A 6,155-nucleotide genomic window follows, 5' to 3' on the forward strand; every position below is an offset into this window, starting at 1 on the left:
GAGGTTTCATGTAAAACACATTAATGAATTATAATTATTTTGCCATGCTGGTTCAAATATTTCCCAAACATTCAATTGAAAGACAAACAAACAGAACAACTAAGTTCATTAGAGTTTAGATTTTAAAGATTCTTGTGGGGTGGACTGAATGAACAGCATACGTTGGCAAACCACGCTGCTGTTCTCAGTACACTATCTCTCAAGACATTGCGATCTGACCAGTGGAAAAACAGGATGTGGTTAACTTTATGGCTGTAAACGATACTGACATCTGTAGTGGTTAAATAACTGCCTGCATATTGCCACGTAGATAATGCTGTTGTACTATGTATGTACGTGATGTTATACAATAGTTAAAGGTCATAGGCTGTTTATGGAGAGAAAATAATCCACGCCTCCAAGCGGAGGTAAAATAAAAGCGGAGACGAGAATTACGAGGGGGGCTCCGAAATTGAACTCTGGTCTCACCGTGTCTCACTGTGTCGTGATATCTACATCTGGTGACCCCGACGTGATTCAGAACAAACACCCTCGTACCCACTGGCAGGATCAGCCAACGGTGCACCTCAGCGTACAGCTCCCATTCGTGAGTATGGGGGGGGAATTGTCAGCTCAGCAGAAGGTTCATGCACAAGAGCTACAAAAAATTTTAAAACAGGATACCTCAGCTTTTATAAGTCGTTCTCACATTGAATCATTGTTAAAAACAATTCAATGTCAATGTCCATGGTATCCAGAGCAAGGATCACTACGTCAGTCAGATTGGATAAAGATAGGGAGAAAATTACATGAAGAACCAAGAGCACCTATTCACCATCTCTTATTATGGCAAAAGTGTGCTGAGGCCATTAGTCATTTAGGGATAAAAGAGACATCGCTGTTTGCCAATTCTGACCAGAAAACTCCTCTTTATCCCCAACTTTCTTTACCTACACCTGAAAAGGATATTGAGAAATTTGTAAATGCTCCTCCATATAGCCCTCCAGTTCAACAAGAACAGGTTACTGGGAAGGTTAAAGCAGCCATAGCTCAGGCTGCAGCCTCAGGATTATTATCTATGGAAGAAATGGGAGACTGGGAGGGTACAATTTCAGCTTTTCCCGTTACATATCAGCCAGATCCTAATAATGCTAATAATCGCATAGCAACTTGGACAGCTCTTCCGTTTTCTGTTATTAGAGAAATAAATAAGGCAGTAAGAGAATATGGGATTACGGCTAATTATGTACAAGGGATGTTGGAAGGAGTAGCTACTGGATATAACATGATCCCTCAAGATTGGAAGGATCTCTTTAGGATGATTTTGACTCCTTCGCAATATGTAGTTTGGGACCAAGAATTTAGACATGCTGCTATAGCAGCTGGGGATGCTAATATCATTCCCGAGCAAATTTATGGGTCAGGTAATTTTGCTACCATAGCACAACAAGGGGTATTGCCTGAAGCCGCATTTCATCGAACTGCTGAGTGTATACAGAAAGCATTTAAAAAGGTGCCTGCTGGGAAAGAACCCTTACGTTCTTTTACGAATGTACGGCAGCAAGCAACAGAGCCCTATTTTCAGTTTGTTGACCGTTTGAAAGAGGCTCTGACACGGCAGGTTGATAACCCTCAGGCACAAGGGGAATTATTGTTAAAATTAGCTTACGAGAATTCTAACACAGACTGTAAAAAGATTTTGAAAAACATTATTCATAGACCGCAATATGAATTGGGAGACATGATTCAAGCTTGTGCAGAGGTAGGTACACATGTTCATGCCATGACATTGTTAGCTGGGGCATTAAGACAGGGTAACAAACCTACAGGCAATTGTTTTAATTGTCAAAAGCCTGGTCATTTCAGAAGGGAATGTCGGGCTCCTGGCGGAGGAGCATTTAAAGGTGGGGGCACTGTTACAAACCGGCCAAAGAAAATCTGTCCGAAATGTAAAAAGGGTTATCATTGGGCTAATCAGTGTCGTTCAGCTCCCACTACCAATACCAACGTGTCTTCCCGTCCTATTGAGGGAAACTGAACTTGGGGCAGGCTTCCAGCCCCGAATCTCAAGGAAGTGTACCCACCCCTGCTACTCAAGGAAGCGCTGGAATTGATTTAATACATGCAGAGTCAAAAGATGTTCCTTTGCCTGGAGCAGTTCTTTTAATGCCTACCACACTCACTGGCCCTTTACCAGAAGGCACCGTAGGCCTTGTACTACCGCGATCCTCTGCTTCCAAGAATAATATAATGGTGGTACCTGGTGTTATTGATTCTGATTATCAGGGAATTATTTATATTCAGTATTGGAGTCACCTTCCCCTTCAGTTGAAGAAGGGAGATTCTTTTGCGCAACTATTGTTATTGCCATATCGTCTTTTCACATCGAACACTTCCTCCCAAAAACGTACTGGTGGATTCGGATCTACAAGGACGAAATCGCCGAGTGTGAGTATTTCAGGTAATCCTTTCCATCCACAGGTAGCTGCAGTACTGGCAGAAGTGACCAGGGAGAAACCGGTTCGTAAGTATTGTTTAAACAATGTTATTTTTGAAGGTATTATAGATTCTGGGGCAGATGTCACAGTAATTGCTGAACATAACTGGCCATCCTCTTGGCCAGTAGAAGTGGCCCCTTCTGTGTGGGGAGTGGGCGGAGCTCAGGATTCAAAACGGAGTAAGGATTGGATACAAGTTGTTGCTCTTGATGGTGATCGTATAGCCCACATTCGCCCTTGTATTTTGGACATTTCAGTAAATCTGTGGGGAAGGGATTTACTGGAGCAATTCCAGACCACCATTGTTATTAATGATTAGCCAACAAAAGGCAGCTCTTCCTTTACAATGGAAGACAGACATACCCATTTGGGTAGAACAATGGCCCTTACCCAAAGAAAAATTAGAAGCTCTGCACCAACTGGTAAAGGAGCAACTGGAAGCTGATCATATAGCAGAAAGTAATAGCCCTTATAACACCCCAGTGTTTGTGATTAAAAAGAAATCTGGAAAGTGGAGGCTCTTACATGATTTACGAGAAATAAATAAATTAATTGTGCCCATGGGTCCGCTACAATGTGGGACGCCCAATCCAAATTTAATTCCATATGACTATTCCTTAGCTATTATAGACCTGAAAGATTGCCCCTGAAAAGGTACAACTCAAAGAACCATTTCTGTATTTAGGACATAAATTAATGCAATCCTACTCCACTCCTGTATTGCCCTGTCTTACTTTGTCAATGAAGCCAACTTATGTAGAACTACAACAATTCTTGGGTTCTATTAATTGGATTCGACCATATTGTAAACTTACCACTCAAGACATGGGGCCTTTATTTGAATGTTTAAAACAAGGACGTCAACCTGCAGATATTATTACTTTAACGAAACAGGCAAGGCAATCCCTAGAATTAGTTTCTACAACGTTAAAAGCTATTTGGGTGGATCGACAAATATTGAATAAACCACTGATTTTATTTGTTTTATTTGATGGAAGCCAACTTTTTGCTGCACTCACTCAGGAGTCAGGCTCCAATGCTACACATATAATAGAGTGGCTTTACTTAGCCCATACACCAAAGTCATCTATCACAACTTTGCCAATGCAAGCAGCAGAAATAATCCAAAAAGCACGATTACGATCAAGGCAATTATTAGGTATCGATCCGGTTGAAATTTCGTTGCCTCTTAAACTTTACACATGGGAAAATGCTGTTGCGCTTTCTGATGACCTTCAATGGGCTTTAGTCTCTTATTTGGGCACAATTTCATGTCGTTCCTCATTAGATCCACGGCTTCAAATTACACAAAAAATTCCTATCCAGTTTCAATCTGTAATCAGTTTACAACCCTTACCTGCGGTCACGGTCTATACTGATGGCAGTCCAACTAGAGGGGTTGTTGCATGGCACGAGCAGGGGGTTTGGAAGACAATTTTCACCTTACCCCAAACTTCCGCTCAGAGATCTGAGTTGGCCGCTGTTAGTATGGCGCTGTTGACTTTTGCAGATCAGGAGGTTAACATTATTACCGATAGTCTTTATGTTAAGAATGTTGTACTTGCATTACCCGGTAGTTATGTCTCTCCCATGCTGGACACTAATCTACTTGCTCTTATGCTTACACTTCAAAAACTCATACATACTCGGTCTTGTCGATTTGCTATATTTCATATTCGCAGTCATCAACCTTTCCCAGGATTGTTAACAGAAGGTAATCAATATGCTGATCAGGCTCTTCGTGCCCTCCTTTGCACACCCATAGAAAGTCATGCCCTTCATCATCAAAATGCTAAAGCACTCCAGAAGCAATTCCATCTTACTGCCCAGGAAGCCTCTGCCATTATTCAACAATGTCCCCAATGCACACAGTTAACTCTATCCCCAGAACCAGGAGTGAACCCACGAGGTCTCATAGTTAACCAGTTGTGGCAAATGGATGTTACACATTTTCCTACTTTCTCCCCATGGAAGTATTTGCATGTTACAGTAGATACATATTCCGGATACATATGGGTAACTCCTCAGAAAGGGGAAAAAACTAAGAATGTTATTAATCATGTCATTCGTTCTATTGCCATCATGGGCCAACCTCAGACGATAAAAACTGATAATGGTCCTGCATATGTTTCACAGCAATTTGCACAGTTTTGCACTAAGTGGTCCATTACACATTTGTTTGGTATTCCTTATAATTCTACAGGTCAAGCTGTCGTCGAACGTACCAATCGTACCCTTAAAGAGCATTTGCTTAAACAAAAACAAAAAGGAGGAGTACCACTGGGATTGGCCACCAAAGAGGAGTGGCTGGCACAAGTGTTGTTTACCATTAATCATTTAAATTTGTCTCAATCTCCCAATACTCATTTTTCCTTTTCTACTCGAGCGCAGCGGCATTTTCAGCAGTCGGAGTCTCTACCTGCCCCGCGGGTGCAGTTTCGGCAACTACCAAATCCAGAGTGGAAAGGCCCAGTTCCGCTTATAACGTGGGGTCGAGGTTACGCGGCTGTGTCTACGCCTGACGGTCCTGTGTGGGTACCTGCTAGGTGTATCCGGCCCTGGAAAGACGATGTCCTGGCACGATAATCTTAAGAATCCCATCCCTAATTTTTCTCTGCAACTTCAGGATACTGGGATGTCTTCCAGGAAGCGTGGTCGGAATGTTCCGCAACCTCCCGTGACTTGGGGCCAAATAAAGAACTTAGCAACACAAGCAGAAAAAGCAATGGAACAAGCCGGGGTGGACAAGACAACTGAGAATACCATTCTTGCTTTAATTGCGTCTTTAAATACAAATTCTATTTTTGTACTTTGCATTTGTTGGATTTTAGGAAGCGCCGGGGCTGACAGGTTGGGGCAGGAGTTGGGGATGCGGTTTCAACACAATATCTGGGTTCAGTTAGCAAGAATGACAAATGTGAGTGACTTTTGCATGACTGAACATGTACAGGAAATGGGTATGTTGGGAACATGTTTAATACCCGTATGCAAAGCACCTGGGGATATTGGGAACATTACAGGACTTGGGCGGTTCATGAATACTTCAGAGATTAAATATCATACTGTTTCGAATTGGGGAACTCCAACCTTCCAGCTGCCTGTTAATGCTTTTCAATTATTTACATCACATGTTGCAAATTCCATTAATAATACGTGTGCTCGGATGGTTAATTGTAGTCGACATAAGGTGCAGAAGGGATGTCTAAAGGTTGGGAGACCCACATGGAATTGTACACAGCACATTAACATATCCAGTATGTACGGACACATTCCTTTACCAGGTGGATGGTTTTGGACATGTGGAGAAACCACTTTTAATTATGTTCCCGCTAATATTTCTGATACCATCTGTTGCCTGAGTCGACTGGTTCCCATTTTCCTTCATAAAAGGGAGTTGCTAGCCCAACGTAGGAAAAGAGAAGCTGTTGCCATGCCGGCTGATTGTAATGACAAGGTGGAATTGCTTAATAAAGCAGAAAGTGTATCACTAGCCATCTCCCTTGTTGGACTTCCTGCATTGGCAGTAAGTAACAGCAATCAATTACATAAATTAGCCTGTAATTATGTTAAGATGATAAATGCCACCTCTCGAGCCATTGCTTTGTTAAATGAAGAGCAGGGTATATTAAGACAAGCTATCTTGGATAATCGTGCAGCTATAGATTACCTGCTATTACA

General features: G+C 42.1%; 1 long non-coding RNA gene across 1 annotated transcript; it reads left to right on the forward strand.

Annotated features, from left to right (window-relative positions):
• The first annotated feature begins 517 nt into the window (after window positions 1-517).
• LOC133385874 (uncharacterized) lies at window positions 518-5,606 on the forward strand. The gene is made up of 3 exons (XR_009762992.1): window positions 518-586; window positions 2,461-2,503; window positions 4,869-5,606. It is a non-coding gene; the product is annotated as an uncharacterized LOC133385874 (long non-coding RNA).
• The last annotated feature ends 549 nt before the right edge of the window (window positions 5,607-6,155 follow it).

This window comes from Rhineura floridana, chromosome 5, assembly GCF_030035675.1.
Source record: "Rhineura floridana isolate rRhiFlo1 chromosome 5, rRhiFlo1.hap2, whole genome shotgun sequence".
Classification (NCBI taxonomy): domain Eukaryota; kingdom Metazoa; phylum Chordata; class Lepidosauria; order Squamata; family Rhineuridae; genus Rhineura; species Rhineura floridana.